Source organism: Fukomys damarensis, unplaced genomic scaffold (genome assembly GCF_012274545.1).
Source record: "Fukomys damarensis isolate Sample0158 unplaced genomic scaffold, DMR_v1.0_HiC HiC_scaffold_5, whole genome shotgun sequence".
Classification (NCBI taxonomy): domain Eukaryota; kingdom Metazoa; phylum Chordata; class Mammalia; order Rodentia; family Bathyergidae; genus Fukomys; species Fukomys damarensis.
The window spans coordinates 61,791,264-61,804,843 of NW_022900917.1; the positions used below are offsets into that span (position 1 = coordinate 61,791,264).

Sequence of the window (13,580 nt, forward strand, 5' to 3'; positions counted from 1 at the left end):
TTGTAAATATTAGTCATTCTTTTTAGTCCCACGGTAGTTTAAACATACATTTTAGCTTTACATTCTATATTTTTAAGCTTTATATTCGTTTTTCTGTATTTTTTTATTTCAAAGAAAACTTCCACATAAAGGTCACTGAGGAACACAATAAATAACGTCTTTAGCAGATAATCAAAAAGATACTGTCTGGCCAGAGATTTAGCTCAGTGGTTCCACTGCCTGCCTCACAAGCAGAAGGACCCCAGTTTGATCTTCGGGACCTCACTACCACACACACAAAAAACAAACACTATCTAAATCAGCCAGGCAAAACATGTATATGTCTCATAGTCATTTTTTTTCTTTTTATTAAGTTTATTGGTACAATCTAGGTATATAATACAGTTACAATTCATTACTGAGATCCTGTACCTTCACATGACAGGTCTTGGTTCTCATTTCTTCCCCTTGTCCCTGTCCTCCCTTCATCCCCTCCTCCCCTCCCAATTTACAAACACTTTATTTCCATTTTCTTGTTTTCTCATTTTTTTCTCTTATTCCCTTTCCCCTACCCTTCCCACTTTCCCTACACCTTTAGCCCTTTTCTTCCTATTTACACTACTAATTATCCCATTAGGATCTTGTGTACTATTATAGTTTTTCACACCAGAGTAACTATTTGGTATTCACACGTGTGACTTATTTATTTCACTTAAGAGTATATCCTCAATATGTATCTATTTTCCTATGAATGACTCTAATTTCTCATTCTTTATGGCTGAGTAGTATTCCATTTTATAGAAAAACAGCTTCCTTATACAGTTTCCAACAGATGGGCAAATGGGCTGTATCCAAGTTTAAGCTATTACAAACTGTGCCGCTATAAACATTGGTGTGCATGTATCACTGTGGTATGATTCTTTTAATTCTTTTGGAAAGATACCCAGCAAAGGGATGGCTGGGTCAAATGGAACCTCTAGTCCCAGCTCTCTGAGGTATCTCTATATTGATTTCCATAGTGGTTGCACCAGTCTGCACTCCCACCAACAATGAAGAAGGGTTCCTTTCTCTCCACAACCCCGCCAACATTTGTTATTGGTTGATTTCTTGATAGCAGCCATTCTTTGTGGGGTGAGGTGGAATCTCAGTGTTGTTTTCATCTGCATCTCTCGAATGACCACTGATGTGGAACATTTTTTCATATATTTACTTGCTGCTTTTACTTCTTTGTCTGAGAAATGTCCATTTATTTCAGATGCCCATTTTTGAATTGGGTCTTTATATTTGGGGGGGCTAATTGTTTTGAGTTCTTTATGTATTCTAGATAATAGTCCTTTGTCTGAGGAACAGCTGGTAAAAATTTTTCCCACACTGTAGGCTGTCTCTTGGTTCTGCTGATGGTTTCTTTTGCAGTGCAGAAGCTTTTTAATAAGATGAGATCCCAGTTGTTGATTCTTTCTGCTAGTTCCTGCGCTACTGAGGATTTGTTCATAAAGTCTTTTCCTATGCCAATGTCTTCAAGAGTTCTAACTTATCTTCCAGCAAGTTTAGTGTTTCTTTTTTAATATTTAGATCTTTAACCCACTTTGATTTTAGTTTAGTGCATGGTGAAAGATAAGGGTCTAGTTTTAATCTTTGGCAGGTTGAGATCCAGTTTTTCCAACACCATTGATTAAAGAGGCTATCTTTCCTCCAGTGGGGATGGTCAGCTCCTTTGTCAAAGATGACATAGCTGAGTACATCTGGAGTTGTTTTTGTGTCTTCCAGTCTGTCCCACTGATCCTCAGGTCTGTTTCATTGCCAGTACCATGCTGTTTTTATCACAGTGGCTTTATAGTATAGCTTCAGATTGGGAATTGTTATACCCGCTGCCATGTGTCTGTTGCCTAGGGTGACTTTTGCTATTCTAGGTCTCTTATGGTTCCAAATGAATTTTTGGATTCTTCTTTCGAGTTCTGTGAAGTATAGTGTTGGAATTTCAATTGGCATTGCACTGAATCTGCATAGTTTTGGTAGTATGGCCATTTTCACTATGTTGATTCTTCCTACCCAGGAGCAGGGGATATCTTTCCATTTTCTTATATCCTCTTTGATCTCTTTTTTCAGAGTGCTGTAGTTTTCAGTGTAGAGGTCTTTTGATTCTTTTGTTAGATTGATTCCCAGATACTTCTTTTTTGGGGGGTGGTATTGTGAAAGGAATTGTTTCCCTAATTTCTCGCTCAGTGAGTCTGTTATTTGTATACAAGAAGGCTACTGATTTTTGGGTGTTGACCCTGTATCCTGCTACTCTGCTAAAATTGTCAATTAAGTCAAGAAGTCTTTTGGTGGAGTTTTTTAGGTCTTCAATGTAGAGTATCATATCATCAGCAAATAATGATAGTTTAACTTCTTCCTTTCCTATCTTTATTGCTTTAATTTCTTTCTCTTGTCTAATTGCTGTGGCTAATGTTTCCAGAACTATATCGAAAAGGAGTGGTGATAGTGGGCATCCTTGTCTTGTTCCGGATTTTAACATGAAGGTTTTCAGTTTTTGGCCATTTAATATGATGTTGGCTGTTGGTTTTTCATAGATAGCCTTTATTAAATTGAGATACAGACCATCTATTCCAATTTTTTGCAGGGTTTTTATCATGAATGGGTGTTGAATTTTGTCAAAATGCTTTTTCTGCATCTATCGAGAGAATTATATGATTTTTGTCCTTGACTTTGTTAATATAGTGTGTTACATTTATTGACTTACGTATGTTGTATCATCCTTGCATCCCTGGAATAAATCTGACTTGGTCAGGATGTATGATCTTCTTGATGATCCTCTGAATTCTTAAACATATTTTTCCCACTACTTTCAAAAAAGCTAACCAACTGGATGCTCTTAAAGTTTTCATAGATTATTTTCTTCATATTCAAAGTCTACTTATATAAATCATAGAGAAAAATAGAATCTTTAATAGAGTCCTATTGTGTTCACAGAACAAAAAATAACTATATAGCTCATCACAGTCTGCTAATATTTATAATACAATTATTACTAATAGAATTATTTTTTTCCTGACCAAAGGAATTTCAGAATGAGTAATCTTCTAAATTAGTAATGACATAGGCCAGGCATGGTGGTACTAGTCTATAATCCCAGCACTAGGGAGGCTGAGGCAGGAGGATTGCTGTGAGTTTGAGACCAGCCTGGGCTACATAATGAGTTCCAGGTCAGTTTCAAATACATAGTGAGAACCTGTCTCAAAAAACCAAACAATAAAATAAAATAAATAAATTAGTAATGACATAACACAACTGACAGGACTAAGATACAAGCATGGAGTAGTTCGTTTGAAACCATCCAGTACTCTTTACCAGGACAACCTATCTCTCCTTGATCATTGCTTACAATTTACCAGAACCAACCATGCAATCCATGGAGAGATACTTTTCTACCTCAAGGTGTCCACAGAGGCCTCCTAATTTATGCAGCTAAGGAGCTACTCTGCTTTACCTAAGGTACATAACTGACCAAAGCTGAGTCAATCAAATTCTTTTCCTCCATATTTTCAATTGAGGGATATAGATATGAAAAGTAGAAGCTAAATCACACTAATGATAATTCTCTAGATGGCTTCATTAGATCTTGCTAGTTAGTGAGTTTCCTTGGGCTGCACTGAGGCTCAGTTCATCTTTCAGCTGTATTTTAAATTAGTCAGTAAATACAGTATTGTTTCAATAACTTTCTCTTAAAACAAGCAGGCTAGCTATCTGCTTAAATGTCTCCAAATAGATAAAATACTCCCTCAAACAAATACATGTATTCAGTATACAAATGTATTCACCATGTGTATACTGGTGTTATGCATGACAGAAAATTTAATAAGATACCAACCATTAAGTGCTTGAAATAAAATAAAGAAGATAATATATGCATGACTCACATGAAGTACTCCACAAGGACAGAATGGAACTCATATTTTTGGCTGATCAGAGACCAGCAAAAGCAGAGAAAGAGGTGACACACACAAAAAAGTCCTCAAAAAACTAAAGATTCTTAGATGAAGATAGAGAAGGAGAAAAGATAGCACAAAAAGGGACAATGGATATTTGTGACACAAAGACATATTAGAGTTCATATTGGGAAGCAAGAGACAATAATAAATAATACAAAGAGCATAATCTCTAGGTTGGGTAAGGGACAAGCTGTGGAGGATCTCAGTTGAAGAATTAGATATCCTCTGAAGAAAGCTTCTGATCATTTCTGCTTAGGTCAGGAGGACAAACTCAGAAGGTATTTAAGACTGTTCCGAAGGGTACATAAAAGTGGATTTGAAGGGAAATATTAACATAGAGAAAATTAATAAAAAGTTATTGCAAATATATATGTATATTTTCTACTTTTTAGTTTTTAATCTGCTCTCAAATGGTGCAATTCTACATACTGACAAATAATTCAAGAAGTTCAAAATTAAATTCTTTTTTTGTGTGTGTTTTTTGTTTTTTGTTTTTTGAGACAGGGTCTCACTACGTAGTTGAGATTGACCTGGAACTCACTATGTAGTCCAGGCTGGTCTTGAACTCACAGCGATCCTCCTGCCTCAGCCTCCTGAGTGTTGGGATTACAGGCATGCACCACCACGCCCGGCTCTTAAATTCTTAATATACTCCCCAAAATTAAGTGTTTGCCCCATTCTGCTCTATATTAGTAAGTAACCTCACATTCCACCCAGTTGTTCAAGTCAGAAATCGACAGCTCATAAATTCATCAATAAGCTCTACCTCTTCTCACTCAGAGGTAACTATTCTCTGCATCCTGCCTACCACCCAGCACCATGACAGTAATACCTCCAACCCTGATTCTGCTTCTACTCTATCTGTCCCTTGATCCATCCTTCATACCACAATCAGAAAAACCTTTCACTGTAAATCAGATCATTATACTCTTCACATTCCATAAATGACTTCCTGGGGTATTCCTGGCTGTGGTCTACAAAGCCATGCACAGTCCCTTTCTCTTCCAGGCTCCTATCTGGGGTGGGGGGGAGTCCTATCTATCTACATGGTGATTCTCTACATATCCCTTGATCCATCCTTCATACCACAATCAGAAAAACCTTTCACTGTAAATCAGATCATTATACTCTTCACATTCCATAAATGACTTCCTGGGGTATTCCTGGCTGTGGTCTACAAAGCCATGCACAGTCCCTTTCTCTTCCAGGCTCCTATCTGGGGTGGGGGGGAGTCCTATCTATCTACATGGTGATTCTCTACATATAATTTTTTTTTTCAAGGAAAATCCTAAAATAGAAAAACGAAGGGCAATTATTCTACAAGGAAATTGCTTGGTACCAACACCAGGATGCACAATCCAATTAAACAGAACTGAGAACCCAGAAACAGACCCAAACACAAATAAGACATATAAAAAGTGTTGAAAATATAAACGAACCAAAGAAACCTATTTGGAAACAAATGTCTACCTATCTGGAGAGAAAAATGATAGACTCCTTTCTCACTATTTATACCAAAACAAACTCGCAAAGAATCAAAAACTCAAAATCACTTTACAAAGAGCTAAAACAAAGTATGAATGCACTTAAAAAATTATTCTAAGCTGTAACAAAAAGCCTTTCCAGTATAACATAGAACCCAAAGTGCACAAACTAGACTACATAAAAATTTTAAATTTGTACAAAAAACTTTCCCCAAATGGAAACAATCAAGAGAGAAGCAAACTAGCAAAAGGAAGAAACAAAGTTTTAAAAAATTGCTATGATTAAAAATCACCCAATTTTCTTTAACATTAACAAAATCATGAATCAGTAAGAAAAGGAAAGCAACTCTAGGGGCAAATGATCCAAAGAGGCATTCAAAGGAAAGGTGACACAAGATGCTCAGTCTTCCCGGGAACACCACTGCAGGACAGAACAATCTGAATGGCTCTGGAGGAAAAGAGCCAATCAGCTGATCATACTAGGGGACTAATAGCAACGTGTATCAGAATTTAAAATGGGTGCACACCTGTAATTCCAGCACAAGAGAAATTGAGGCAAGAGGATTACCACAAGTTCAAGGCCAGCCTGGGCTACGTAGTGAGATCTTCTGTCAACCCCCCCCATCCTTTAAATGTAAATACTTTGAACCTATCAATTCCATGTATAGGATCTATTTGGGGGGGGGTAACAGGGATCAAACTCGGGACCTTGTACTTGCAAGGCAGGCGGTGGCACCACTGAGCCAAATCCCCAGCTCCATTTTTTTTTCCCTATTGATTCAATTATATACAGAGGCACATCTTAGGATAGTTTTGTAAAAGCAAGAAAAACCAGGTCTTCCTGGTGTTTATGATGGACTTTATTATTACACTGACTATTCTATACAGAAAGAGGAAATGCACTGACTCTACCCTCAATCTATCTCAGCACAGGCCTGACACCCAGTCTGTATTATGAAGGAGGAGTAATGGAGTTTAGGGAGAAAAAACAAACAAGCTAGAAACATCCATTAATCAAGTGGTTCTTCAGCAACAGAATCACATTTGTTCTAAATGGGTGTTTTGAAATTTTGCGGTATTACAGAATTACAAAAGGATCAGTGTTTCAAATTTTCTGGTAATAAAAGCATTATAGTTCCAAAAATAAAATCAATGGGTCCTTATAGTAGTCACATTGGAAAATAATTTGCAACTACTAAAAAAGGACAGGGTAGATCCATTAGTATTGATAAAAATACAAAAAAAAAAAAACTGCATACATAGCCCTTTTGAGTGCAAAAAATAAGAGGGAGACCCATACAAGTGCTCTTTTATACAGGTTTCTACACAAGAAACTTAACTATGATTATTTCTGGGTAAAATAAGACTATTCTTCACCTTAGCTGCTACTCTCATTTGAATTTGTTCCATATGTATAAATTGTTAATTAAAAATATTTAAAATATAGTAAATTAAAAATGGGAAAGTGTAAAAGCTACTTAAAGCATACATTCTGCTCCCAAAAGAGGAAACAAAGTAATAAGGGAGGAGGAACAAAAAAAAAAGTGAGAGAAGGGCAGGAAGCTAGCTAAAGTGTAGGAAAGGACACATTATTCCAAGCTAAATAAGTAACTAGGGATGTTTGTTCTCATTTCAGAATAAGCAGAACAAGAAATACAGAAATATTTCTTCAGCCATGTATATAAACACAAACATATCTATGACATGGGTCACTAATGGCATATTTTAGCAAAGGGCAAAGTTTTAGAGTGTAGTAAATGACCTAATAGTAAGTTAGGAAAATTAAATAACAAATTAAAATGTGAACAATTTTTACTAATACTATCTTAAAATTCATCACAATAATACACACAAAAGATGAACAAACTACTTGGAGTTTCTTTCAGTGAGTCAGAAAAATGAAAAAATGGTCAAAATGGAAAGCTTAAGCCTCTTTTCTATGAATGATAAAATAAAAAGTATAATCATAAAAAAATGTAGTTTTACTTATAAAGACTGGCGATTATCTAAAGTATCCTTGTAACTAAATACAAGTGTGAGTGTGTCTATACAGAGATAGCACATGTCTCCTCCTACATAAAGATAAGTCAGTAGACCTATTAGCAGTGGGAACTATGTTCTAAATATATATTCCTGGAATAACGATGAATTCGGACAAATTCATCCAAACCCATTCAGCAAGGCTTCTCCATGCTAGCAGTCTGTGTCTGACTTGTTACTATTCCCAACCCCACTGATGAAATGCCTTCACAAATTAAGTTAATATAACATTTTAATGTACCAAAAGTAATTCAGTACACTGATAAGTGCTGATCCATTTCCAGCCCACACTTTATTATTCTAAAATAGTTCAATAGTCAAAGAGTGCTAAAGAAATCACTTCAGAGAAAGAGTTGAAGTGATATACTAGGAGAGGTCAAAGTTCATAACAGCTGGGATAGTGGAGCTTACTAAATGAAATAGAGAACACAATCAGGAGTGAAGAAAGGGGAAAGAAGGCACTATACGGATCACATGTTCAGTATACAGACACAGAGCACCTGGCTGGAGGCTGGAAATACAGCTGCTTGGCAAAGAGGCCACTGGAGAAGACACACATCCCCACCCCCACCCCTCAGCAGTACCTAATTAATTCCTGAACCCACTGACAGCTAAGGTGCATTTCTATGACTTTGATCTCAGCCTCCTGTGGGTTGTATGCTGAGTCACAACAACTCCACAACTTCCATTCCCTTTGGGGATTCTTCATTTTAATATTCTTCAATTCTACATAGGCAAAATAATTTTTTAAATACCCATTTTGGGGTAGTTTATGAAACTTTGGGTGGCAAGCAGGGGTAAAATGTGAAATACTGTATGTACATGCATATACTTACATGAGCTGACCAGGAAAAAAAAAAATTTAAAAATCCTACAATTCTCTAAACATTATCACTTTTTTTTTTTTAGACAGGGTCTTGCTGTGTAGTTGAGACTGGCCTTGAACTAAGGCAATCCTCCTGCCTCAGCCTCCAAAGTGTATTACCACAGGTATGCATTACCACACCCAGCTACCTCTACTTTAAAAACTAAAATTTAAAATTTTTAAATTAAAAAATTTTAAATAACTATCATAAACTTCAAATTTGAAAGTAAATTACCATAACATGCTATGCAATTCACCTGATACTTTAAACTACTATTATTTCCTGTAAGCTTATCTATATATTTATTTTTTAAATTTTTAAAATTGAGTTTATTGGTACATTCTAGGTATACAGTACAGTTACATACATTACTGGGATCTTGTACCTTTACATGACAGGTCTTGGTTCTCATTTTTTCCCCTTGTCCTTACCCTCCCTTCACCCCCTCCTTCCCTCCCCATTTACAAACACTTTAATTCCATTTTGTCATTTTCTCACATTTTTTTCTTTTCCCTTATTCCCCTTCCCCTACCCTTCCCACTTTCCCTACACCTTTAGCCCTTTTCTTCCTATTTCACATTGTTAATTATTATACATTTCTTTAAAAAATGTACAAGACAGATTCTTATGTGATCTCCCCTAAACTGAAATGCCACAATTCCCATAAACTAAATCTAAATCTAAATCTATGTAATCTATGTATGAAAGTCTACACATGCAGGGTTGTTCTAGATGAAAAAGCTGTGTCTATTCACACACTCAGGAAGAACTTTAATTGCAAGATGAAGCAGTAACCTCAGTGGTAAAGTGGCCTCAATAACAAAGGAAATAAATTAGCCAGATGAAACACTGCTCTTTAATGTTCAGAAATTAAAGGTTTTAACTCTAAAATTTATAGAAAGGTCACATCGGGGGCAACAGTGAATATCACTAATAAGTGATCATTTCTGTTTGTAACCAAATGCTTACCCAGCTGGTTAAAAAAAGAGGGGGGATGATGAGGTGAAGAAGAGGAGGAAAAAGAGGAGAGGATAGACTCTAAATTAAAATTATTCCTCAAGATGACCAATTAGAAGACAGAAAACTCCTGTGTCAAGCAAAAACAAAAGTATCAAGTCTTTGGCCTCAGCCAACTGAAGAAGGTATGCTGGGAGGTTCTATGAGGACCCCTTGTGTGGCTGGTGCTGTGTGGGCAGGCACTGGCTGTGCCCTAACTTGAAGGCCAGGCAGGTTCCCCACACCACATCCTGTCATGTGCTGGTTTCTGCTCTGAGGCTTCCCACCCAATTATTGACCAGGCCCAGACCTGCCCTTGTGGGATCTTATGAGATCACCCAGCAGCACTATGTAAAATTCACCCTGTTTATCCTAGGTTCAGCCACCCTTTCTTAAAGTCACACTGCAAATGACTGAGAGGAATGAAAGAGAACTGGTGGCTCACATACTAGCATTAGTTATCAAATGCCTTCATTTCCACTCTCAATTCTAAAATGGGTTTTATACACTTAAGAAATTAATTGGGTGCCTACTCTGTACCAGGAACTATTCTGAGTCCAGTGCGCGGGAGGGGAGATCAAAGTCCTCATCCACATGGTCTTTACAGTCTAGTAGAATCACAGCACACAGACTTTAATTAATAAGAACTGTTCTCTAGCTATTCAGCAAAGAACTTCACTGGCTATGTAGAAAAAGGACAGCAAAACAACCAAAAGTGGAGATTACACCAGACTCCCAACTGCTAACATGAATTTATGTTCTGATGGGATTAAAATCAATAAAATAAACACAATGCCAAACAATAAAAAGTCTTAAATTACTGGTAAGACACTGCACTGTTTACATGGTGTGCTTTTTGTGACTGAAACTTTATCCGTGAAAATCAGAACCAGTTAGCGAGAGAGAGAGAAAACAAAAGATGTAAGTTTTCTCACACATTCAAGAAACAAAAAATCTTTTCTGAGGTAAACAGGTTTAACAAGCTACACCCAGTTACACCTCTGTAAACCACTTGGCTTGCCTTCCTAAAACCAAATGTGTTTCTAACCTCAAATTGCAGCGCAATGGTAACAAAAACTCAAGTTCCATCCAGGTGAGTTTACAAAAGTAGCACTGCACCTCCTTCTCCATCAAACCACTGACTGTAAGGAAAGGAGGGAAAAAAAGAAACAGTGAAAAACTGCACACCTGAAGAGAAAGCAGGTGATGAGAAATAACAATGCCAAAGGAAGCAACCTGCTGGGTCAAAGTTCATCAAGCAATAGTAGAAGGTGAAAAAGGCAGAGTGCCCAAGCCCAGGAGAACTCCAGGACATACACGGTAGTTATGGTCCCTCATCTCTGAGGTCCTTTCACATCAACAGCAATCACAGATGAAGAGAAAGAAAAACACCCCCTTTTCCAAGAAAAATACTGTACAACTGTGGAATACGAATACAACTGTGATATAATCTCTGTGGTTGTACTATGTTTCAAAACATGCTCAGTGAGACACAGTCTTGAGCCAATCTCAAAATGCCTCTTGCCAGCCCTCGGCAAGGACAGCAGATACCCTCAGTCTGGTGGAGGCTGAGGGTCTTCTGACTCAGACCTATACTCAGCACTTGGGTAGAGAAACAAATGTGACTTCATGCTTTAAAAGTAAATCTAGCCAGATGTGGTGGTGCAGGCCTGTAATCCTAGCATTCAGGAGGCTGAGACAGGAGGATTGCTGTGAGTTCAAGGCCAGCCTAGGCTATATAGTGAGCTCAAGGACAAACTAATACTACACAAGATCCTGTCTTAAACATTCTACCCCCCCATAAATAAATAAATCTAGTCATTCATACAGATAAAGCAGAGGCAAGACACAAACTATTTCTGGTTAAAGTAAGGCTTTGTTTGTACACAATGGATGACTGAAGACGGGGGAAAAATGAAAAATTGAGAGAAAAGCCCTGAGAAGGTAAAAGTCTTTGGAGGAATGGAGCCAAGTAGGTGCCTTAAGAAAACAAAGGCAATAAACAATAGCAAAAGCAGTGAAAAGCTGTTATACAGCCTTAAGCTGTGCCCCTTTGGGGTGCTCCTCCACACACCAGCCCTGTGAAAAGATATTAAGGAGACAAGGAGTCCTCCAGTCATATCAGTTTGAATAAACTCAGCTGAATAAAGTTAAATAGGTTTCTTTTTCTTGTTAGTGTATGTTAGTAATGCAAAGTGGTAAATGGTGAGGTTCATTTTGGGAAACTGGTACATGCACTTAACATATAGTGATGATTTTCAATCCTATTACCCTCCAGCTTCCTCCCATATCCCCGCATCCATCTCCAAAGGACTACTTTCTAGTTTCTAGTCATCTCTTCCTTATTTATTGTTTTTAGGTTTCTCACATAAAAGAAAACATGTGATAGTTAAGTTTCTGAGTCTATCTTATTTTATTTTAGCAAAATTTCCTGCAAATTTCATGGTTTCATTCTTTTCTTTCTTTCTTTTTTTGGTACCAGGGATCCAAGTCAGTACCTTGCACTTGTGAAGCAGGTGGCAGCACCACTGAGTTAAATCCCAGGCCTGACATGGTTTCATTCTTCCAGGCTGAGTAATATTCCATTTTACTTTACCAATTCATTTTATTTACCAATTCATCTGTTGATGGGCATCTCTAGACCATTTCTACAGCTTAGCAATTGTAAATTACACCACTATAAACATGGGTATGCATGTATCAATATAGCGTGAAATCTTTAATTCTGGGAATATACCCAGGAGAGGTATACCTGGATCAAATGGAATTTTCCATTTTTTGAGGAATCTGCATACTATTTCCTGGTTGTACTAGTTTATACCCTCACCAACATTATAGGTGAGTTTCTTTTCCTAACCTTGAATTCTCTCCAGCATTCATTGTTGTTGTTTGTTTGTTTGCTTTTGTTTTTGGTACCAAGGATCAAACTCGGGTCCTTGCACTTGAAAGGCAAGCAGTAGAACCACTGAGCTAAATCCCCGGCCCTGTTTTTCCTGATGATAGCCATTCTGACTATGATGAGATGGAATTTGAAAGTTTTGATTTGATTTTCCTAATAGCTAAAGATGTTGAACATTTTTTCATATACTTATTGACCATTTCTATTTCTTCTTTTATAAAGTGTCTGTTCAGTTCATTTGCTTGTTTTTTGACTGGGCTGTTTTGAGGGGTTTTTTTTTAGTTCTGTATATATTCTAGATATTGATCCTCTATCAAAACAGCACACCCATTCTGTAAATTATCTCTTCACTCTGTTGTTTCCTTTGCTCTGCTGAAGCTTTCTAATTTGATGTAATACCATTTATTATTACCTGACATTATTTCCTGTGCTACTGAAGTCCTATTCAGGAATTTTTCTCTTGCCTATGGTTTCAAATGTTTCCCACATGTTATTTTCTACCAATTTCAAACTTTCTGGTTTTATATCTAGGTCTCTGATAACATTTTGATTTTATTTTAGTACAGGGTGAGAGATAAGGATCTAGTTTCAATACTTTGATTGTGGATATCCAGCTTTCCCAGCAGTTAAAGGGGCTGGCAAAAATCAAATGGCTGTAAATTCATGATTTTGTTTGTGTGTCTTCTATTGTATACCATTAGTATACGTGTCTGTTTTTCTGCCAGTATCCTTGCTACTATTGCTTTGTAATATTATTATGCTTCCAGCACTGCTTTGGCTGCTCTGGCTCTTTTGTTTCCATAAGAATTTTAGGATTGTTTTTTTCTAGTTCTGTGCAGAATGTTGTTGATATTTTAATAGGGACTGCACTGAATCTGTAGATTGCCTTTGATAATAATTCTTTTCATGATATTTAGTTCTTTTGATCCAACACAAGGGATGTCTTTCCATTTTTTAATGTCTTCAATTTTTTTTTCCAATATTCTATAATTTTCATTACAGGGGTATTTCACCTCCTTGCTTTGTTTTATTCCTAAGTATTTGTTTCAAGCTATTATGAATGGAATTGTTTTCCTGTTTTTTTTTTCCTCTCAGTGAGTTCATGATTGGTATACAAGAATGTCATGGATTTCTGTATTGATTCTGTATCTTCAATTGATTTCTGTATAATAAGATTTCTTGGCCAGGTGTGGTGGCGCACACCTGTAATACCAGCACTTGGGAGGCTGAGGCAGGAGGATCGCTGTGAGTTCGAGACCAGCCTGGGCTACATAGTGAGTTCCAGGTCAGTCTCAACTACAAAGTGAGACCCTGTCTCAAAAAACCA

At 37.0% G+C, this 13,580-nt stretch overlaps 1 protein-coding gene and 1 non-coding gene across 2 annotated transcripts in view; one reads left to right on the forward strand and one right to left on the reverse strand.

The window, feature by feature from the left end:
• Spidr (scaffold protein involved in DNA repair) overlaps window positions 1-13,580 on the reverse strand; it is a 331,648-nt gene that overhangs the window by 255,312 nt on the left and 62,756 nt on the right. The window lies entirely within an intron of this gene.
• Window positions 6,288-6,424, forward strand: LOC117285063. Its single transcript, XR_004516073.1, has one exon. It is a non-coding gene; the product is annotated as a small nucleolar RNA SNORA51 (small nucleolar RNA).